This window comes from Patagioenas fasciata, chromosome W (genome assembly GCF_037038585.1).
Source record: "Patagioenas fasciata isolate bPatFas1 chromosome W, bPatFas1.hap1, whole genome shotgun sequence".
NCBI lineage: Eukaryota > Metazoa > Chordata > Aves > Columbiformes > Columbidae > Patagioenas > Patagioenas fasciata.
Window position 1 is genome coordinate 36,802,267 of NC_092559.1, and position 24,793 is coordinate 36,827,059.

The window sequence follows — 24,793 nt, forward strand, 5'->3', positions numbered from 1 at the left end:
CATGGAGAAGTTGACACCCTGGACCACCATAAAAGAGCGTGAAGCTTTATTTTTGTCATTGTGTGAAAACGCTGTCTTTGTTGTGATAGGTGACTATTGCAACAAATGTCACTGGAGGTTTGGCGACAGCATTTATTTTAAATTTGAATTTTAGGCCTAGTAGTTCTGATCGGTTGGCGTGATTGTTTCGCCAATTACACACCACCCGGATGGTCCTTGTTAAAGTGAAGTTGCACCAACAATCAGTTTCTGCATCCTTGCAGGATTTAGTAATCTCCACATTGTTGGTACTTGGGTCCAAGGTGGTATAGTTGCCGATGTACTTTTGGCGACAACACGAGATGAGAGAATTTTGTTTATTACATTTCCACTCTGCAGTGGCACAGAGTTTCGCTGAGATGTTAGGGTGAATTTTGGTTGTCGAATTTAGATCTAAAAGGTTTCCAGTAACTGTAATTGAAGAGGCTTTCTCATGGTTAGATCCTTCCACCTTTCTGCATCCTATTTTAATTTTTTCTCCATTTGTACCATTCAGGACTCTAACCCAATCCTTCCTATCCCACTTCCATTCATATGGGCAATACACTTTATCATCAGGTATTACTATAGTAGCTAAACTTGGAAAGTGGTCTTCAGGATACAGTCCTAGAGAACTAGTGTATATAACAGTAGCTTTGGACCAAGGCCATTTAGTGTATTTTTGGTTATGGGTAGGTGAGAAGATGCAGAAAAGTATTAGTAGTCTAATTATACTATTGGTCATTTTGACAAATTAAGCCTTCAGATTTGATTCTTGAATGATTCGTGATATTCTCTGTGTCCCTCGGAGTTCTCCTGCAAAAGGAAAACAAACAGGGCTTGCCTCCTCGAGGCAAAAATAATTAAAATTATGGAATTATCCAGTGGGTATTTATCTGGTGTTCCTTACCCGGGGCATGAGAGGCTACCCATGCATTTGCATTTAAAGGGGTTTTCAATGCTAGTGATACGCTTTCCACAGTAGGGAGTTCCACCAGGACTCGTTGTCCTGGGAAATGGGCTGGATCTTTGGAATCATTCGGTCCCTTTAAAGAGGGAATCAAGGAAGGGGCTTTTGGGCAGAAAGCAGTGATTTTGGGGCATCCATTTACCCCCCACCTGTCATTTACGCTTGTGATAACTTGCCACAGACGAGTATCCCAGTTACCCTCATGAGGTTTCAAAAGCCGTTTCAAGAGGCTGTCAGTTCTTTCTACAGTTCCATTAGCTGGTGGGTAATATGGGGTGTGAAAAGTCCATTTAATCCCTTCACTTTGTGCCCAATCTTGTACAACTTTGGCGATGAAATGGGAACCGTTGTCAGACTGTATTTCTTGTGACTTTGGAAAAGTTCCAAACCATTCTCACAATGCTTTCACAGTGTTTTCACCTGTAGCTTTGCCAAAAGCTTCAGCTTGGACTAATCCTGATGTTATTTCCACCCCCACCAGTACAAAATGTTTACCTCCTGATTTCTTAAAGGGGCCAATATAATACACCTGCCAGGCATCCCAGAAACCTTTACCCTCCCTTAAATGTAGAGGGTTATCTTCTAAAGGGTGCCTTTCAAGCTGTCTCCAACATTGTTCACAGACCGATATGCAGGTTTTACACATTTCTTTGGTGACGGGCCAACCTCGGGCCAGAGCTTCACCATACAAGTCCTTAGCTCTGGTGTGTTTGCATTTTACATGTAACCATTCTAACAAGCATTCCCAGTCTTCTGAAATTTGGTCCTTTTGTACAGGGGCCAGTCTTGGTAATTCATCAGCTTGGTTATTCCATTCTCCTGCAGATCCCCCATCTACCTGATGAGAAGCTACCCAGTCCACAGCAAAGTTTCCCTTTCTAGCAATAAAGATTTCTTGCCATTTTTCTTTTTGCCACACTGGAATCCTATTAATTTCCCATCCGTTCTGTTCCCAGAAAGGAAGCCACTTGGTACACCCCTTAAACACAGCATAAGAGTCAGTATAAATGTGGACAGGAGAAGTAGTTTATGCTTCATGTTGGAAAACACTCCATACTGCAATTAATTCACCTACTTGTGCACTACCCTCTCCCTCTGTTATAATGTGTTCATCGGAAGAGGTATGGAGTGCTACTGCCCTGTATTTCCACACCTTTCCTTCTCTTTTAGCAGAAGCATCAGTAAACCAAGCACTAGCTGACCAATCATGCGAAAAGGGAGGTGCGACTTGGATTACTGAGGCAGGTTTATCTTGGTCATCGTCCAAGCTCTCCATTTCTTGTATAGCCAGATTTTTTAAAGCTCCTTCAGATACCGAGAAAATGTTACAATAGTGTTCAATCTGAGCATACCACTTTCATACTGAGGCCTTCTGGGCCACCCTGTCGGGGGGAGGGGTCCCAGAAGTGACTTCTTTTATGACTTTAAATGGGCCTCTTAATACGATTGGCTGCTGTCATGCAATCTTCTCTACTTCTACCAGAGCCAGACTAACAACAAACAAACCTTTCTCCCAAGCAGTGTCTCTCTTTTTGGCATCCCTAAAACCACCGGAGAAAAATCCCACAGGTCGGGTTGGACCTTCAGGACCTCTCTGCCATATATGAACTGATAAGCCTGATAAAGCAAACCCCCATTCAACCTGAAAAGGGTCTGTAGGGTGAATAGGACCAAGGACTTGATGAGCTGTTGCTTCAAAAATTAGTAATCACATAGCTTCTTCCTGAGAAGCTGTCCATTCCCATTTGACCTCCTTTCTTAGAAAATCATAAAGAGGTCTAGCAATGATGGAAAAATTTGAGATGTGTTTCCTCCGAAAGATCAACAGCCCTAAAACATGCTGCAAACCCTTTTTTGACTCAGGCATTTTGATCTGAACTAAGGAAGCAAGGGTGTCCGGCGGGATGCAGGTCATCCTTCCTTTCCACCAGATTCCCAGAAATTTTACTTCTTGTGAGGGCTTTTGGACCTTTTCAGGGGGAATTTGCAAACCCAGATTTTCTAAATGTGAAATTATATCCTGTTGGGTTGCCCCCACTTTCATTATTTCATTTCCTCCTACAAGAATATCATCAATGTACTGATAAACAGTTATGCCTTTGGGTTTGGGTATTTTTTCTAGCTCTTGGGCTAAAGCATGATGAGCTAATGTGGGAGAATGTTTGTACCCCTGGGGAAGTTGGGTGAAAGTGTATTGTTTTCTTTCCCAGGTGAACGCAAAATAATCTCTGTCTTCTGGTCACAATGGTATCATAAAAAACATGTCTTTAACATCTGTTGTTGCCATGATTGGATGAGCTTTTTCTTGTATCATGGTTATTAGTTCAGCCAGATCGGAGACTGCGGCGATTAAAGGATCGGTGTTGGCATTCAGCCGCTGAAAATCTATTGTAAGTCGCCACGTCCCATTGGGTTTTCTAACTGGCCACACTGGAGAGTTAAAAGGAGAATGGGTATTTATTACCACTCCTTGTTCTTGCATTTCTTGTATAACCAGTTTGATACCTTCTTTGGCACCCAGGGGAAGGGGGTATTGCTTAACGTTTGTGACCTGGCTATATGGGCGTGCAGGTGCAGTTTGCAGTAGTCTGACATGTAGCTGCAGCATTCCGAAAGTCCACAACAATCCTTCTGAATCTTCCCACTGTCTGCCTTTGAGGGTATCCATACCTAGCAAACTGTTTGGAATGTCTCCAATCACCATCTCAATAATGACTGTGCTCTCATTCCCCAGCAATAACAATTTTACTCAAACAACTTTCATAACTTCTGTCGACCCTAAAGCGTTAAGGACGCAAAAACGTCACCTCAAGGGAGAAACTCCACACCTTCCAGCATCTACTTCGCTTAGAGCAGAAATCTGTGCACTGGTGTCAATCAAAAAGGTTACAGGTGCACGCTTAGGACCCACTATAGCCGTGATCAATAAATCTCCCCCTCTAGTATGTGTGAGCTGTCAGATATAAATCCATCCTCCATTCCTCCGCTCACTACTAGGGAATGGAGGTTCTAGTTTTCCTGTTTCTGGGAGAGACTTTCATCCTCGGTGGGGGAGGGAGCTGAAGGTATAACAGGTAGGACTTCTTTCACGGTCTGTGAATGTTCTTTTGGATTTTGCCACCTTGATACTAGTTTACTAAGTTTATCAAGGGGTAAGCCCTCCATTATATCTCTGGGAACTCCCTTTTTAATTCCCAAAAATCACCATTGTTGTCAGTTCTTTGGTTGTTCTCCCTTTCCTGTTTTAATGTACGGATGCTCCTTTCTTGGGGCACCGATAGCAGCAGCAGTACTGGTAGAGAGGGGCAGATTCTTGACTTCAGTATGACGGATTCCTCTCAACGGTTCTTCTAGGATTTTTACTGGGCCATATTTCCCACTATAATCTATCAGTTCTTGTGCTACTTCCCCTCATGTCCACACCTTTTGAGTATTTGGTTGGTTGGGGGAAGTCGGGGCAGGGGTGAAGGGGGAATCTATGCTAGTATTAGCTCCATCTCTCTGGTTCCCATTTCTGTTACCCTGGCTTCTAATCACACCTTCCAACCTTTCTACTGGGCTCATTAATGTGATTGTCATTTGAAGGTTAATCCCAGTAGATTTAAGTGACTCTGGAAGTCCCCTTATCAAGGGAGTCATCAGTCATCATGTCTGGATTCACTGGCAACATCATTGGGAATTCACATTTGGGAATTAATTTCTTTTTATGTATCATTTGTAAGCAGGCTGATTTGTGTACACTTTCTAACAATTGATCAGGTGTGCCAGTGATTGCCAAGGGCTTTCCCCCGTCTAAAGGGTTTAGCCCTCCAGCCCAATAAGCAGCTTGATGGGTTAGGGACCATGGGGCATGTCACCACTTGTTAAGAAAACTCCGTGCCCCCAGTAACCATTAGCTTCTTGTTCACTTAACTGAATTTGGTCTCCCCCAGTTAGGGATACATGCCACATGTATTCAGTTTCAGATTATTTAGGAAGGTGGCTGTACTCTTTCTTTAGTTTGGCCAGCTCAGTGGCAGTGTAAGGTGTTTGCTTAGTTGTAATGTGAGGGTCAGCATCCCCCTCATTTGCATGAAAATATTCTGTTTTCACTAAGGGACTCACGTGTGGATATTCGTCATAACGTTTTCCCATCTCCTCCAATTCTTTCTGAGGGTAAATTTGATTTATTTGTTGGATACTTTTCTCCTCTAACTCCTGCTGCCTCAGCACTCCTGTGTTTTTTAAACATTCTTCCTTTAGAGTAGCTTTTAATGAGTGGTTTTCTTTCCTCTCTTTTTCTAAATGTTGAAAACAATTTTCTACTTGTTGTCCTAAACTGGAGGTTGTTTTTTGCAAAACCTGCACTAGATTTTCAAGGGATTCTATAATTTTGCTTTCATTACTACATCACCTGAGGCGATCTTCAATCGCTGCTACTAGGCTAGCTCCTAGGACAGCACAGACTACAGCTTTATCTTTATTTGATCTAAACTTAGACTTAGTCTGTAAAGAAATCACTCGGTCTACTACACTCTGTAAATCAGCCCAATTACCACGAGCCCAGTCTTCTCCAGGTACGGAGGGTCGAGTCCTATACTTTGCTAAAAGTGTGTAGAACGAGTCTTGATCTTTCACTAACCAAAAATCTTGATTATCAGCTTTTTCGATCATTCTTATTATGAAGGGGCGGAACCTACTTCAGGAAGGCACAACTTAGTTACAAAAACCGCAGCAACTGGTGTGTCACCCTTCTCTTACCCAAGTGGTTGAAGGGGCCAAAAAATCTGCTATGGGAAGGTTCAACTTAGTTACACAAGATTGACCCTTCACTCTCCCTAGCAGACAATTCTCATCAACATGAGAGCAACACCCCTTTTGCACTTTGAGATCTTTTGGTTTGATTCCAAGAGACAGAGCCCTCTACACTACCTGCACTCCTCTATTTCCCAGAATCCTATCCGTGATGCCAATTTAATGGCACGGTCCATTCGGTGATGGACTCGTGATGGTTCGTTTACTTTGATCTCGAAGCGCAAAATTAAGGCAATCAAAATGCCAAGGGGTTATAATTGAATCAAACAGTGTTACTTTATCATTTTGCCTGTAAAGCAGCACGCAATAGAGTAGAGAAAAAGGGAAAGAAAAAAAAGGGAAAAGAGGATTTTAATTACCACCAATGACTCCCAAAGGCGTCCCTCTGGTCTCCGGTCCCGTAGAATCCTGCCAGTCCTGTGTTGTGATCCGGGATCCTCTGGTGGGAAGATCTTAACAATGTCCAGTCGGGAGTCATCTTTTATGCTTCTTCACCGCCCCTCATTCCCATTGTTTGAGGTCAATCTCCACCTTTGTTTCACAATCCAGGCTTAACTGCACAGGCCCAAAAAGTCCCTGCTTTACTTGCCAGGACCCATCTGTGCCTGCGTCACCTTGCGTTCAGGGGTCTCTTTCTGGTCCATTGGGTGACCTCAGGACCCTTGGCGAGCTTCTGGGCATGCTCTTCTTCATTGTCCTTAGTAACAGGGAGGAGGTGGGGGGCAAGTTTGGCTGAAGCAGCAGGTGAAAATCCATCTTCTGGACAGCAGCTATTGTCCCCGGGTTGGAGAGACCCGTATAACACAATTCCTTTTAGGAGATGGGGGCAAGTTTGGTTGAGGCAGCAGGTGAAGTCCACACAGCAGCTATTGTTACCGATAGCCCCTGGGTCAGAGACACCTGTGCAACACAATTATTGGCTCTGGAGCAATTCCCCTTGGCTTTTTTAGGGGTTCCTTGCCTGTGTAGAGACAGCGACTGCAGTCAGTCCAACCTGTTTGAGTTATACAGATTATGTTTATGTGTATGATGTGCATGACTGTTATTCTAGTGGTGGCTATTTATGTATTGTCACCGTTTACTGCAGGGTGACAATAAACCATGGCAGATGCTCTCTGTTACCCCACCACCACCACCCTCCCCACTAAGGAAAGGGAAGAGGAGGAAAAGGGAGAGACTTGCCAGTTGGAAAAAGTTAAAAATGCTTTACTAATGCTACTAATAAACAGATAAAATGATACAAAATATACAAAACCAATCTTGAATTTCCCGGGGCAGTATAGCATTGCCCGCAGCGGAGCCAGCACGGCTCCAGCAGCTGCAGGGCAGGCACCTGGAAGTCCTGGGCTAGACTCCGCAGCAAACCGGAACTGGATTCAGGGATGCAGGGTCTGGAACCAGGCCTCGGATCGCAGGCACGACAGGCAGGGTGCTCCTCAGATGCCAACCATGGTCAAAGAAGAGCGAGACCCTTGTGATCTCTCATTTTTATAGGGTGTATGACGTGTATGGGATGGAATACTCGGTCAGTTTTAGTCATCTGTTCTGTTTGCCCCTCCTTGCAAATATGACCCTTTCACTTATGGAATGTGCAAAATTTATCAGTAACCTTGGCTACCATAGCAATAAGTCTAAACCTGGGACTCTTCTGCATACCATTGCTACTGTTATCAGCTCCAGAGTGGACATTGTCTGAAAAAACATGCAGCTAAATTCAGAAAAGTGCAGTTACTTAGAAAAACTTAGTTGAAAGGAAAATACACTAAAAGAGAAACTGGTCTTGTTTTTAACAAAACCAGGGCATGTATATAAAGTCAGTTGACCTTATAACTGAGATTTAAGTGTAAATAATTCAATAAAACCTTGTCTACAGAAGAATCTTGCTGAGAAGTAAATGCTGCTTGTGACCTGAATAAGGCAACCAACATATATTTTCTTCCTCTTGGCTACAAACCTAATAACTTGAACAATATGCTTAGGCTTCCTCAATTCAGAAAGACCCAGGATTTCCTTGTTCAAGATTCTGGCATCAGTTCTTTCCTATTTCATGGGTTTTTAACTGTTACAAGTGATCTTTTATCAATAACACATGATGTTGAAGTATCCACAAAAGGTCTCATCCCTTTTGTGTTAAAAATGGTAAACAAACATAGCATATCATCTGCATTTTAAATACAAGGCTGAGACTCTACATAAATCTAATGTCACTCTGTTTCCAAACGGCTGTAAATCCTCTCGATGTGACTTTCAGAGGCGGCCATGGAAAAAATTTAGACCCTCGCTATCCCTTGGCATGCACCAGACCAGTAATGTAGTTGCAAGTGCCATCAGGGATCCCTCTTGTCCTTGCCCACATACTCCTGAATTTTCCTGCCATAAGGATGTGGAGAGTTTTTGGAAGAAAGAGGACATGGGCTGTGTGCTGTGAACAAGCCAGAGTTTGATGTGGCTGTGGTGCAGGCTAGGACCTACACGGAAGGTTTTTCTGGAGACACCAAAGACAGAATGGAAGTAAACAGAAGCTGGTCTATCCTCGACCCAGGCTGCAGGAGGGGCGCTGTCATCACTGCGCATGAACAGTTCATGGACAGTGCCCTGCAGCTAATCACCATAGCGGGAGGGGAAGAGTGACTGCAGAGAGTAACCAATCGTAGCCTGCACTTGCCACATGGCCACTGGGTAAAAACTATATAAGGGTTTCAAAAACGTGCACTGGCAGACATTGATATTCAGTGTTGTTAAAGGTTCATTAAAGGGCATTGATGTTAAACTCATATTGAGCCCGATTCTTTGTCTTCGCCAGTCCGCCCGTTGCACTCAAAGAGTTCTACAAGTTTTTCATTCTCCAGCATCTGGTAGCAGAGGATGGTTGTTAGCAAAAGTAGGATCTCCGGAGTGCCATTTACTGCGGCAAGCAGCATTCATTAAACGACGGAGCCAAACCGGGTTGTAGGAGAGTGTGCTTTGTCCGGTAACAAAAGACAAGCACCAGACAAGCTGGTCACTCGCCTCGTACTTAAGACCACACTGATTTGATAATGGAACTTGAGACAGCTGTGGCACTGTTGATGCATATTCTCTCTAAGAGAGGTATCGAATCGTCACAGGAAAACTTAATCACATTGATTACATTAGTCCAGAAATTGGGACACTTTGGAGAAATTCCACTTTTGTTTTCCCCAATGGAATGGAGATTATTGGGGGACACTATGTGGGATAAGACTCTCAGAGGGGAAGAAGAGAAAGAAATTAAAGCTCTGAGAGATTTGTGGAGAACCGTGTTAGAATCATTGGAAGTAATGAAGTCAGAACAACGCACTGCCCTGGGAGCTGCGAAGGCGCTTGCCCCAGAACAAACCTGGACTGATAAAAGTTGTCAGCCAAAAGAGAAGAGGGACCTGTGGGCTACTCTGTGGGGTCTGCCTGCTGTTCGGGGTGGTCGAGGGGTCCCGGCTCAGCCAATACTCTCGCAATCCGATCTGCGGCGGGAGTTGGAAACTTTACCCTCCTCAAACAAAGAACCGGAAGTTTCCCCGTCTGAGTCTCTGGGGCAATGTGAGAAGAAAGCGGAAGTGCAACTAGGGGACTGTCCGGATGTGGGAGGCCCTGAGTGCCGCCCTCCTCCTACAGCTCCGCCTCTGCCCTATCCCGAGTCAGACACGCCCCCCTCTGAGACTATCGCGTCAGCCAGGCTGGGCCCGACCGGGCCACGGCACCAGGGGCCACCCCCCAAAAGAACCTCCAAAAATACATGTGGAGGGATCCTGTGAGCCTCCTTCTACATCATTGGGCTCATCACAAGGAGTAGAGCAGTTACTGCAAGTCATTACCAGTAAGCTTGAACAACTTGACTTGCGAATGTCAGATGTAGAGAAAAATAAGAGACAAATCGAGTATCAAAAACCAGGTTGCCTTCCGCAAACAATGCAACCAAAGGTACCCATAGAACCTACTGACCGGCCACCACCCCGATCTGGCAGATGGTCAGGGGTCATCAAAGATGCCATTCTAGAAGGTGATTGGTCTCCAGCAAAATTAGCCCTACCGGTAATTCAAAATATGAACACCCAGACAGCGGTATGGGAACCACATGAATGGAAAATTTTACAGCAAGCCAAACAAACAATCACGAACTATGGGATACATTCAGAAGCTACCAGACAAATACTGCATTGGATTTTTACTGCTGACTTATTGTGTCCCATGGACTGCCAAAATTTAATGTGCTTATTACTAACTCCAGCACAATTCCTCCTGTGGGAATCGGCCTGGTATCAACGAGCGCAGCAAGAAACAGCCAAACACACCAGTCCAAATGACCCATTAACCAATGTGGTACCCGACACCTATACGGGTCGCGGACAGTACGCTACAATAGAAGTTCAACTGCGATTTATTGCTGAAGTTCACCGGAAAGCTGCACAACTTGCCCTAGATGCTTTCTTAACTTTACCAGGACCCTTAGCTCCCTCATTCAGCGGAATACGCCAAGGCACTACAGAAAATTTCACGCATTTTATTGACTGGCTACATGAAGGAATAATGCAAAACCCAGATTTATCAGAAGAAATGAAAAATCAAATGTTTCGGTTGCTGGCTTTCGATAATGCAAATTCAAAGACTAAACAAATACTAGCAACCCTGCCACCAGGATCTTCAGTAGAAGAAATGCTGACACGAGTAGCCAGGACAGAAGAACAGTGAAATGCAGAAGTGATGCCTGTCGCTTTCGAAGGGGTCATGCAGAGATCTCTTCAACAAGTTAGCCAGCAAGTCTCATCTACAATCCAACCAGTAGTGGTAGCAGTTCAGCGACCCCACCACTAGAATGTGGAAGGGACCGGCACCTGTTATTGTTAATGGTAGAGGGTATGTGTGTCTCTCCACAGATCAAGGTCCGTTGTGGGTTCCAAGCCAAGCAGTAAAGCCGGAGTTGAAGCAAATTCAACCGAATCAACTTCCTGCAACAGAACCTTTGGAGGACACAGAGTGAGGTGTAACCTTCGCATTAATTTAGCTGTGACATGTATGTGTAATATAGTTATATAACTAGGTCTTAATGATAAAGTGTTAAGCATGTGGAAAGTTTGTATCTTTTTCATTCTCTTGAGAAGCAGTCTAGTTCCTGGGTTTTTGTTAAGAACTGCTTTTGATCCTCGACAAAATGTATGGTAATGTTAGGAAGGTCTTTAAACACCACTACCTTCTGGGCAGGTTGATCAACACCCAGCACACTGTTTGTTACATGTTGAGTAGGAGTACCATTAAATAAAAGTTCTTGGAATTTGTTTAATCAATCCATTGCAATATTAAAACAGCAATGGAGTACCTCAAGTTTACTAAGAGGAAAAATATTAGCGCATGGTTTGACAACTATGACAATTGTGATGATCGCCTTCCCGTAGGGCCAGAGCCGTAGGAAATCGAACCAACTGATTTTTTTGTTTAGAAAGTTTAACAAATTGACTTGACCTAAGGGGGTGGATTAAGGGTTTATTGCAAAGTGCATTGTTTATGTTGATTGTTGTTGTAATTGATATGTTATGTATAAGTTGTTCTTCATCACGTATCAAAGATGGGTTAGAACGCATAGATAATCAAGCCTGGCTTGTCCAAAAAGAAAAAAGGAGGAACTGTGGAGAGTTTTTGGAAGAAAGAGGACATGGGCTGTGTGCTGTGAACAAGCCAGAGTTTGATGTGGCTGTGGTGCAGGCTAGGACCTACACGGAAGGTTTTTCTGGAGACACCAAAGACAGAACGGAAGTAAACAGAAGCTGGTCTATCCTCGACCCAGGCTGCAGGAGGGGCGCTGTCGTCACTGCGCATGAACAGTTCGTGGACAGTGACCTGCAGCTAATCACCATAGCGGGGGGGGGGAAGAGTGACTGCAGAGAGTAATCAATCATAGCCTGCACTTGCCACGTGACCACTGGGTAAAGACTATATAAGGGTTTCAAAAACGTGCACTGGCAGACATTGATATTCAGTGTTGTTAAAGGTTCATTAAAGGGCATTGATGTTAAACTCATATTGAGCCCGATTCTTTGTCTTCGCCAGTCCGCCCGTCGCACTCAAAGAGTTCTACAAGTTTTTCATTCTCCAACATAAGGATAGATTGGATTTGTTGGTGGCCTGATCTCAAGGTACCTTTATAGTAGATGGATCACAGTATGTATCACAGTATGTTTGGGATTGGAAGGGACCTCAAAAGATCATCTAGTCCAATCCCCCTGCTGGAGCAGGAACGCCTACGTGAGATCACACAGGAACATGTCCAGGCGGGTTTTGAATGTCTCCAGAGTAGGAGACTCCACAACCTCCCTGGGCAGCCTGTTCCAGGGCTCTGTCACCCTCACTGAGAAGTTTTTTTCTCAAATTTAAGTGGAACCTCTTGTGTTCCAGCTTGATTCCATTATCCCTTGTCCTATCATTGTTTGCCACTGAGAAGAGCCTGGCTCCATCCTCATGGCACTCACCCTTTATATATTTATAAACATTAATGAGGTCACCCCTCAGTCTCCTCTTCTCCAAACTAAAGAGACCCAGCTCCCTCAGCCTTTCTTCATAAGGGAGGTGCTCCACTCCCTTAATCATCTTTGTTGCCCTACGCTGGACCCTCTCCAGCAGTTCCCTGTCCTTCTTGAACTGAGGGGCCCAGAACTGGACACAATATTCCAGATGGGGTCTCACCAGGGCGGAGTAGAGGGGAAGGAGAACCTCTCTCGATCTACTGACCACCCCCCTTGTAATACACCCGAGGATGCCATTGGCCTTCCTGGCCACAAGGGCACAGTGCTGGCTCATGGTCATCCTGTTGTCCACCAGGACCCCCAGGTCCCTTTCCCCTACACTGCTCTCTAATCGGTCGTTCCCCAACTTATACTGGAACCTGGGATTCTTCCTGCCCAGATGCAGGACTCTACACTTTCCCTTGTTAAATTTCATCAGGTTATTCCCCGCCCAACTCTCCAGCCTGTCCAGGTCCCGCTGGATGGCAGCACAGCCTTCTGGCGTGTCAGCCACTCCTCCCAGCTTAGTGTCATCAGCAAACTTGCTGATAGTACACTCCATTCCCTCGTCCAAATCGTTAATGAATATATTGAATAATATTGGCCCCAGTACTGACCCCTGAGGCACTCCACTAGATACTGGCCTCCAACTAGACTCCGCACCATTGACTACCACTCTCTGGCTTCTCTCCTTAAGCCAGTTTGCAACCCACCTCACTACTCTATTGTCTAGACCACACCTCCTCAACTTAGCTGTGAGGATGCTGTGGGAGACTGTGTCAAAGACTTTACTGAAGTCAAGGTAGACCACATCCACCGCTCTGCCATCATCCATCCACCTTGTTGCATTCTCATAAAAGGCTATGAGGTTGGTCAAGCATGACTTACCCTTGGTAAAGCCATGTTGACTGCCCCTAATAACCCTCTTATCCTTGATATGCCTTGAGGTGGCACCAAGATGGATGCTGGTAGCTAAGTCAGAGACATCCTATGAAAGCAATTTGTGCATGCACGAGTGTGTGTATGTGTACATAGAGCTGAGTTGGCAAAGTGACACGCTCTAGCCTGCTTCCTCAAGATACTGTACAGATACAACCTGATCCAGTCAGCTTTCAGTTCAACTTTTTGATGAGAGATATCAGACAGATCAGGCAGGTGGTGTCAAGATAACTTCTGGGTGTGCAAGAGATAGCCATGTGATCATTTTTTTTGCTATACTGAAAACATGACAGAGATGGATTTTAATGTCTATGGTAAACAAAATGGTGATCTTAGTTTAGTTCCTTATGGCTGTCACGGAGGCACCCCAAAGTCAGTTTTAGGTGGACAACAAGTTCCAAAACAGATTTTATTCTGGCTGGAAAAGTGCAGCCAATAAACTGATCAAAACAGGGTTTATACAATTAGTTAGCACTCTGACAACATAAAATACAGGTTCATATATCAGTTGAAGAGATTATTGGGGTGCAGCAAAATAAGAGTAATGAGGATCCACAGCGTGCATGCACACACTCACAAGAAACAAACCAGAGCCCTCCGACTCCAGGGTACCCACAAGAAATAATCACTCGCCTGGGTTAGGCAAGGACTCATTTAAGGATATATCCAGTAAATAACCACTCACCCAAACGAGGAGGTGAGGCACTCTCAATTCCAAGAAGTCTCTGTGCTGCCACCCGGGTCCACCCATCCCATTTCACGCCCGTAGGTGACTAAATTGTGCAGGATTTCAGCCCAGGTTAATACATGTGCAGGCAGATTTCCAGGGTTCTGCTTGTTACAGTCAATAGCCTCCTGAATTCTCTCCCTGAGGGACTGGACATGTATCTTTAAAGCGTCCGGCAGCCCTCTGATAAGCAGCCGAAGGTGGGTCAGGTTTACTGGTGCAGCCATGGCAATTCCTTGCCGCCCTCTTTCGTACATTGTCTGTATACAAGCAGCCTTTTGAACGCCCTCAACCAGCTCCAGCAAGCCTCTTATCCTAATGGTGATGGGCTCCCCACGTTCCTTGGGATCCACACCACCAGCCCAGTAAGCCACACAAGATGTTATGGGCTGATCACCATTCGGACCATCACTTGAAAACACACCAGGTCCCCAAAAGCCTGCAGCTTCCTCATTACTCAATAGTATCCGATCACACCCCGTAAGGGAAAGATATTCAGTTTCTGTTTCGCCCGGCTAACGTGAGAATTTAGATTGCAAGTCGCCAAGTTCAGGTCCCGTCCATGGGGTAGTACAAACAGCAGTACAGGAGTTTCCACCCTGTGGACCTGTACATGTCTCAGTTTTAATGAGAGGGCCTACATCCTTTGTCTCTACCTCCTCTTCATCAACACTGTTTTCAGAATCTCCCCAGATATCTCCATCCCAGTCCTCAGGTTCTGTGTCCACAATCAATTTCCGAATTTGGGCAATACTAGGGGAAATTTTGCTTGGGTTAACATGAGTTCAATCCTTTGTCCTAAAAATGCACTCACTTTCTCTCTCACCGTAACTCTGCTTTCAAACAATATATTTCCAGCTCTTTTCTAGAATCATGCCTCTCCAACTGGCTACAGCATTTGTGCTGGTCTCGGGCTTGCTTTAAGCAGGTGCACAGAACAACACCAAGAACAGCATCGACAGCAACACAAACAGAAGCACAGAAAACAGCACACGCAGCTACGGTCACTCTGGGACCACATCAGCTTGCTTCTGCCCGATGTGTGCAGGTTGCCACAGAAGGATTATTACAGCTGTAGCCCCATAATAATTTCTCCATTTCTGATATCCTGCCGACTACACCATTTTAAATGTCATGGAGGTACCCCAAAGTCAGTTTTAGGTGGACAACGAGTTCCAAAACAGACTTTATTCTGGCTGGAAAAGTGCAACCAATAAACTGACCAAAACAGGGTTTATACAATTAGTTAGCACTCTGACAACATAAAATACAGGTTCGGATATCAGTTGAGATTATTGGGGTGCAGCAAAATAAGAATAATGAGGATCCACAGCATGCATGCACACACTCACAAGAAACCAACCAGAGCCCTCCGACTCCAGGGTACCCACAAGAAATAATCACTTGCCTGGGTTAGGCAAGGACTCATTCAAGGATGTATCCAGTAAATAACCACTCACCCAAACAACGAGGTGAGGCACTCTCAATCCTGGGAAGTCTCCTTAGACGGCATCCCAGTCTAAGGAGAGGGTTCCAGTTCACAGACCCGCTACTCCAAGGCCACTCCAAAGAGGGTCTTCAGTGGGAGCCCCATTTATAGTCTGGTCAGATCTGGCTGTGGGCATTGAAACACGGTCCAGAAGCTTTGCAGCTACTCTGGGCACCTCCTCTGCTAACGACCCTGTCAACTGACTCAGGGTCCCATTAAGGTGCTAAAAGAGCCATTAACTGCCCCATTGAAGGATCCAGATCTCAGGGGGATGTGCAACTGCCACAATGGCCAAAGCTATCAATAAGAACTAGTGCTTTTGGTTGTAATTCCAGAAGTGAAATGGAGACCTAAAAGGAAGTGACACTTTGGAGATTAGACTTAAAGAACTTTGTTTGATCAGTTTGCACTTATGCTATATGTCCTGTGTATAGTGGTTATGTACTTTTTTTAGATAGAGTCAATCTGATGCAGTTAGAAAACATTAATTCAGTGTTTGAACAATGTTGTCAAAGAGTAAGGATTGCATATTTACCCTGGGCTAGTGCCAAAGATGTTGAGATTTGAAAGGTAGATGCTACAGTGCCCTGCATCTTTGTCTTACTAAGCCCTCTACCACACTAGTTTCAAAAGGAGAAGATGAAAATCTACTGGTCAGCCTGGTAGTGAAAGAAAAATATGCACTGAAGTGCAACCTGTGTTCCATCAGTTCCACTAACCTGTTCTCTGCTGATTTAGATGTGTTGCTTCCCCATACAGTGCCTTGTAAACTAACCTCCTAGGTGCAAAGGGAACTCATTAAAGGTAGCCAGTAACTAACTGACAACCAGGCATGTTTTCAGCTTGTCTCTTCTCCAGATCTTGAGGCAGTAAGCAGGAAACTATCCATTTGAGATCTACAGCTCAAAGCCTCTCAAGAATGGGCCAGGGAAGTAGGGTCCACTTTTCTCTTCCTAACCTGTTTTTTCCCAAAGTGTGTGAGCCAACGCAGGCACATTGCTAGAAGCAACCAGAGGCCATAAACGCAATTGCAAAGAGCAAATTTATTATAGTTACCTCACTTCCAGGGGATATCCAAAGCAGCACCTAAGCTCCTGGGCAGAGGCGACACAAGTAGAGATGCAGACACTGCAGAATTCAACCCTGGTAGAAGATCACGGGCCTGCTGCATTTGCCTGTATTTCAAGGTTTCAAGCAGGCACAGCCTTGCACTCTTTCTCACAACAAAGCAGGAATCTCAGGCATAATGATAAGGTGCCTTAAGAGTTTCTCACAGGCCTATGTTTTTTAACACAGAGGTTCTACCTGTCAAGCACAGAAGGTCAGTAAAACAATTAGTGTGATGTATGTGCTTTTTCTACATCCCAGGTGCAGTTGCTTGAGCGTATTTACAATGAGCCTTCTTGCCATTCTTGCACAATTCCCATACACAAAGCATACCAGACCTGCTGTTTCCATCAGTCAGGAGAATCCTCTTTTTTTTTTGAAAGTCTGCCTCTATGCAATAAAGTCAATGTCTGGGGTATTTCCCACAGAAGGAAGAAACTTGTTTTCTAACTCTTGATCTGTATCTATGTGATGCCTGAAGAGAGTTTAATGCAAAATGGCCATTAGAGTGCCCAAAATCTGGGTCTTCCTTGTCTCCCTAGAATATTCTAAATACCTGGCTGTGGAGCTAGGTTACTTCTTCCTCACTCTCTTTGTATTTTGAACTCCTTGTTGGGTAACAGCAGAGATTCAGTTGTGAAGATAAAGTGTGTCCCGCTGACAGCAAACAGAAGGAGATGCTCTTGGGACACGTATATTTGTCTCCCATCTGACTGAGGTGATAATCTTGCTTTCTTGATTCTTGGATTAATGCTTTAGCTTTACAGATGTTTTATCAAAGAATCAGGGCAGAGGACAAGTACTGCTGCTGCATTTGGAAAGAAAGCTGAAATAACTGCATTTTATCAGAGCCTGAGCCTACTTGCACATGAAATAAACTAAGAACAAAACCTACCAAATTCGGTTCTCTGGGAGACACAAGCTAGTTTTTAAATTTCACTCAGGTTCAGGTGAGAGAGGTGGAAAAACAGGACTTGGGTAGAAACACTACATCCAAAAGTAATGTGCTTTGTTCACCTAAGCTCATTACCCACTGCCCTACTCAACTCAGTGCCAAGACCCCCATTCTGTAACACGTGCTTAAAACGTGCTATGCAAAAGCTACCTACCACTTACTCAAGCAGCAAATTCATAAAAAACTGTACTTCATTGTCAATAGTTGCTGCGTGCCACTTTGTTTTTCAAAAAGACTAAGATTGTTCTTCTACACTATAGAACATGGATAATCTGTAAGTACAAAGTGTAGTTACTATCCACTGCAGGTATAATTCATCGTGCCATGCATAAAGCAAAAAAGTTGAATAATTATTGATCACACTTTATTTAAGAATCCAAATAGGCCATCTAGGAACTATATATCATAGTGTTTCATTTCTACTAAAAACTCTATACTGTGCTGGAATTTCTAGTGCTGTGTGATTCAATAGTATATGTGAAAGACAGGGCCACATAGATCTCTATCTCAGATAGCTAGACTAGGAAAGTGCTTACCCACCTCTGCTGTTCTACAAAGTCTCACACAGAGTAAAATTCAGCAGGTTTTAGTGATGGCATTGAACCAGCTTGCTCTAGTTATGTGTTGGTCTAAGTGTCAAATTATGAACGAAAACAAAAAGTTCCACATTTGTCATGGTTCTCTGGAGTTAACTACAAACAATTAGTTATGCCCCACAAGTTAATAAGTATTCTAGTAACTGTGGTTTCTGAAAAGTGGTTTCTGTAAATTCTTTGCATTCCTGTTTTTGAAAAGACTGAGTAACTTAGGATTTTGATTGTCATTTCACATTTTTGACAGTTTAAATGCTCGTCATGAGTTTACTTCCCTGAAGTAGGTACACCAAATACCATGTTTCTGCTGAGCCTGTTGTGAATCAAATTAGTAACCTTCACTTCTTAATCTTCACATGGTCCTTCAATTCTTTTTGTCACAGAGATTATTGAAGTTCAGCCATGAAATTATGTTAACAAGTATACTTTTTTCAGCTTAAAACAAAGATTTTTGGACAATGATTTATTCAGAAAGCAGCCTACTCCTCTGCCCTTTATCCAGTCTCTTTTACGCACAGCACTTATTTCTAAATGGTTTAAAACCAAAGTAACAAGAAAAAGTCCTCAGATTCTTCCTGCAGACACAGATGTAGAGATACGAAAATAAAATCTCACCACTGTACTAAGTACTGAGGTGGTCATAATGCCTCTCTGTTATCAAGTCAGTCACGTTCATATATCACAAAAATCTGCAAACTCAAAGTGTTTGTCAAAACAGTTTTATTAGTTATATCTGCCCATATTGAAGAAAAATAACATAAAATTCTATGAATCTCAGTAGAAAAATGGGTCATTTCTAAAATAACCTTGAGCAGAGAGTCCTATTTGTGTTTGGATGTAAATAAGTTTGATTCAGAAGCCCTTGCCTGGAAAACTCTTATTACTGAAAGAGAACAGAAACTGGCAAGATTTGAGTGATAATTCTGGGTTTCTGTGGATGCAACTGTAGGACAGATTTGGAAGGGAAACAATTTAGCACTGTATGTTTTTCAAAATATGAATGGCAACATGCTGAAAGCAGTCAATTTTTTTTTCTTCCTCTGCACTTGCTTCATGCAGAGTAGAGGAAAGGTGTTGCCACTGGTTAGGAATGCTGTTTTGCAGAGGAATTTTTGCTGATCTGCATGCCCTAGAGAAATCATACTTTTAAACAAAACAAGCATTGCTGAAAAATAGGTAAACTTATTTATCTGGATTCACCGCTGTTGATTTTAGCTAGGTTGGATAAAAAACCCTGCCTTTTACTTGAGGAGGTGTTTGCCATAAATACCAGATGATAAGGTTCCTATGCTACGATCATGCTTTAAAACTGAGATGTTGCTATGCAATTTTCTGTATGAAACAACATGACAACTGTGAGCCTTCACTCTTTGTTTTCACTTAGTCATTAGTAGTGTTAAAGTTAGTAGTGTTAAAAATGCTGCTTTGATACCACTGCAACTCCCAGTCTTTAGCTGAGGGTTGCTTGAGGGTTAGGCTATGATTTAAAGTGTTATGCACTGTTACTGCTTGATTCAGTTTACTCCCAGCTGGCAGAGATCAGCCTTTAGAGTGCTTTGAGGTTCTGAAGTGCTAGCAGAAATTGCTCGTATTCTTGCAAAGCAGCCTACTGAAATGAGAAGCTGCATGGCTTAAGCCTGATTCTGTGATGTTTGGCTTTTATACCTTGGTTTTGGTTCTCAGCCCTTCCATGACACAAGCAAACATGGGTATAGAGGTATCTCGTTCATTTCCGGGACATACCTAAAGTTAACTCTGTGTTTCACTGTAAATTTGCCTGAGTTCAGTTAGCCACAATGAATGATAGATTAAAAATACATATTGTCAGGAAGTAAATGCCTTGACATGTATTTGAACAGTTAGAAAAAAGTTGATACCTGAGACACCTGAGTCTTTGAAAAGAAGGGGGTTCATAGCTGTGTTGCTTTCCCATGGGCCATGAATAGTCTAGACCAGGAGTTTCAAACTCATTTTCACTGGAGGGGGGCACATCAGCCTCGTGGTTGCCTTCAAAGGGCAAAATGCAATTTTAGGACTGGATAAATGTAACTACTCCTACATTTACCCAGTCCTAAAATTACATTCGGCCCTTTGAAGGTAATGGCAAGGCTGATGTGGCCTGCGATGAAAATGAGCTTGACACCTCTGCTCTAGATGGAGTGGTGACCTCGTGGTTAAAAAAAAAAAAAAGGCAACAACAAAGAAATAGTCAATATATGTGGGAATTTCAGAAGATTCTTTCTGTTTTTCTTTTTACTTTCTACTTCCATATTCTGACTCTTTTCCTTTTCTTGACTCTTGTGTTATATCCGCAGTTACTTTCTCAGTACAAATGCAAAAGCTGATGATTTCAAAGAATAATATATTAAATTTCTAATACAAATGTGTATATAACATTTCTGACACATTTGGCTTCCTAGCATAGAAAAAATGACAAAATATACTATTTTAAACTTGAATATGGCAGACATGAGAGACCCAATCTGAAACATAGCCTGTCTTCAGGCACTCTGTCTCTGCAAGTCTGTACCAAAAATGATCTGAAGAGATTTAACTTCCATAAGTACAAAATAGCACTTAACCTCCAGGTTTTTTCCCAGTCTTTTTTTCTAGGATATCAGAAATTACTGATTCTCTTTCCCTCTGCTTTGCACCACTGAGATGTGTACAGGACCAAGTGAGAAATAAACAGTTTGTAAACTTTATAAATATTTATGACATACATGTATACTGGCTGGAGGGCTAGGCCCAAAGAGTTGTGGTGAATGGAGTCAAATCCAGTTGGCAGCCGGTCATGAGTGGTGTTCCCCAGGGCTCAGTATTTGGGCCAGTTCTGTTTAATCTCTTTATCAATGATCTGGATGAAGGGATTGAGTGCACCCTTAGTAAGTTTGCAGATGACACCAAATTGGGTGGGAGTGTTGATCTGCTGGAGGGTAGAAAGGCCATACAGAGGAATCTGGACCAGCTGTATCGTTGGGCTGAGGCCAATTGTATGAGGTATAATAAGGCCACGTGCCGGGTCCTGTACTTGGATCATAACAAGCCCAGGCAGCGCTACTGACTTAGGAAAGAGTGGCTGGAAAGCTCCCTGGCAGAGAGTGATCTGGGCGTGTTGAATGACAGCCAGCTGAATATGACCCAGCAGTGTGCCCAGGTGGCCAAAAAGGCCAACAGCATCTGTGGGGGACTACGGTGGGTCTGTGGATTCCCTGACGGAGGGCATAGGAACAGAAATTAGCCTTGAAGATACGAAGGCCTACCCGTGAGAATGATGGGAGTAAAGGAGTATCCGGAGAAGTTAAGGATGTACCCGTGAGAGAGAAGGAAGTAGAAGAGTAAAATTAGCCAATGAGATGTTACTGCTGTACCTTGTAACCAATAGTGAAGACACACATGAATTGGTAAAACTGTATAAAAATGCACTTGTGGCAATAAATGGCATCTACTACTTTCATCTTGGAAGAACTTGGTCTATGTCGTTTGTCCGTCTCAACCATGACAAGCATCCTGGTTTGTATCAGGAATAGTGTGGCCAACAGGACTAGAGAAGTGATTGTGCCACTGTACTCGGCGCTAGTGAGGCCACTGTGTACACATACACAGGTACGTTGCAAGAAGAGCCAGAAGCCACAAATACATTGCAAAGAACAAATTTTATTTTAGTTACCTCTCTACTGGGGAATCTCCAAAGTCGCACCTAAGCTCCCAGGCAGAGATGACACAAGCGAGGATGCAGGCACTGGTAAGTTCAGCCCTGCTGGAAGATCACTGGGCCTACTGAGCTCGCCTGTATTTCAAGGTTTCAAGCAGGCACAGCCTTGCACTCTTTCTCACAACAAAGCAGAAATCTCAGACTTAGTGATAAGGTGCCTAGAGTTTCTCACAGGCCTATGTTATCTAACACAGAGGTTCTACTCATCAAGCACACAAGGTCAGTAAAACAATTAGTGTGATGTATGTGCTTTTTGTACAGACAGTTGCAAGTCACTTGAGCGGATTTACATTTAAACAACCTCCTCACCAAATCTTCCACTACATTCCCATACAGCTGCACCTTGAATACTATGTTCAGTTTTGGACCCCTCATCATAAGAAGAACATTGAAATACTAGAGTGAGTGCAGAGGAGGGTGACAAAGCTGGTGAGGGGCTTGGAGCACAAGTCTTATGAGGAGCAGTTGAGGGGACTGGGGCTGTTTAGCCATGAGAAAAGTAGGCTGAGGGGAGACCTTATCACTGACTACAACTACCTGAAAGGAAGTTGTAGCATGGAGGGTGTTGGCCTCTTCTCCCAAGTAGCAAGTGATAGGACAAGAAGAAATGGCCTCAAGTTGTGCCAGGGGAGGTTTAGATTGGATATTAGGAAAAAATTCTTCACGGAAAGGGTTGTCAGGCATTGGAACAGGCTGCCCAGGGAAGTGGTAGAGTCATCATCCCTGGAGGTGTTTAAAAGGTGTTTCGACGAGGTTCTTAGGGACATGGTTTAGTGCTAGAGTTACGTTAGGTTATGGTTGGACTCAATGATCATGAGGGTCTCTTCCAACCGAAACGATTCTCTCATTCTATGATTCGAAGTCATGCAAAAGAAAGACTTTCCCTTGGTTGAGAAAGAACAGGTTAGAGATCATTTACAGAAACTGGACATCCACAAATCCATGAGCCCCGATGGGATGCACCCACAAGTGCTGAGAGAGTTGGCAAATGTTACTGCAAAGCCACTCTCCATCATCTTTGAAAGGTCTTGGAGAACAGGAGAGGTGCTGGAGGACTGGAAGAAAGCCAGTGTCACTCCAGTCTTCAAAAAAGGCAAGAAGGATGACCCAGGAAACTACAGGCTAGTCACCCTCACCTCCATCGCTGAAAAGGTGATGGAACAGCTCATTCTGGATGTCATCTCTAAGCATGTGGAGGAAAAGAAGGTTATCAGGAGTAATCGGCACGGGTTCACCAAAGGGAAATAATGTTTGACAAATCTGATAGCTTCTGTGATGGTATGACTGGCTGGGTAGATGAGGGAAGAGCAGTGAATATCGTCTACTTTGACTTCAGCAAGGCTTTTGAGACCATCTCTCACAACCTCCTCATAGGTGAGCTCAAGAAGTGTGGGCTGGATGAATGCACGGTGAGATGGATCATGAACTGGCTGTATGGGCAGGGCTCAGAAGGTTGTGATCAATGGTGCAAAGTCTGGTTGGAAACCTGCAGTTAGTGGGGTTCCCCAGGGGTCAGTGTTAGGTCCAGTCTTGTTCAACCTGTTCATCAGTGACCTGGATGAAGAGACTGAGTGCACCCTCAGCAAGTTTGCTGGTGATACCACACTGGGTGGAAGGGCTGACACACCAGAAGGCTGTGCTACCATTCAGCGAGGCCTGGACAGGCTGGAGGACTGGGCAGAGAAGAACCTAATGAAGTTTAACAAGGGCAAGTGTAGGGTCTCGCACCTGGGGAGGAATATCCCCCGGCACCAGTAAAGGTTGGGGACGGACTTGCTGTAAAGCAACACTGCAGAAAAGGACTTGGGAGTTCTGGTCGACAACAGGTTGACCATGAGTCAACAATGTGCCCTTATGGCCAAGAAGGTCAATGGTACCTGGGGTGCATTAAGAAGAGCGTGACCAGCAGGTCGAGGGTTATCCTCCTCTACTCTGCCCTGGTGAGGATGCATCTGGAGTACTACGTCCAGATCTGGGCTTCCCAGTTTAAGAAGGATAAGGAATTACTGGAGGGAGTCCAGCGATGGACTATGGAGATGATATGAGGCCTAGAGCACTTTTCTTATGAGGAGAGACTGAGAGAGCTGGGTCTGTTCAGCCTGGAGAAGAGAAGGCTGAGAGGCAATCTCATCAATATTTCTAAATATCTGAAGGGTGGATGTCAAGAGGATGGGACCAGACTACTTTCAGTGGTGCCCAACAATAGGATGAGGGGCAATGGGCACAGGCTGACGCATAGAAGGTTCCATCTGAATATGAGGAGAACCTTTTTTCCTTTGAGGGTGACAGAGCACTGGAACAGGTTGCCCAGAGAGGTTGTGGAGTCTCCTCTGGAGACATTCAAGACCTGCCTAGACACATTCCTGTGCAATCTGCTCTAGGTGTACCTGCTTTAGAAAGTGGGTTGAACTAGATGATCTCCAGAGGTCCCTTCCAACTGCAACCATTCTGTGATTCTGTGAGTTTGCATTATCTGGGCTACTGTAAGAGTTGGTCTGAAGATGGAGCAGTATTTACTTGAAACATAGTCATCAGGAACTGAGAGAACTGAGGCCCTGACAGAAAGAACGCATGGACAATGACTTGGAGAGAGCCCTGAGGAGAAGAACTGTGTTGCACAGGTCTCTCCGACCCGGAGGGCTACTGCTAACAATGGCTGCTGTATGGACTTCGCCTGCTGCCTCAGCCAAGCTAGCCCCTGCTTCCTAAAAGGGATTGTTATGTGGGTCTCTCTGACCCAGGGACAATAGCTGCCATCCAGAAGATGGATTCTCACCTGCAGCCTCAGTCACACCTGTCCGCCACCTCCTCCCTCAAACAAAGGCCAATGAAGAAGAGCATGCCCAGAACCTCACCAAGGGTCCTGAGGTCACTCAATGGACCAGAAAGAGACCCCTGAACTTGAGGCCATGCAAGCACAGATGGGTCCTGGCAAGAGAAGCGAGGACTTTTCAAGCCTGTGCAGTTTAAGCCTGGG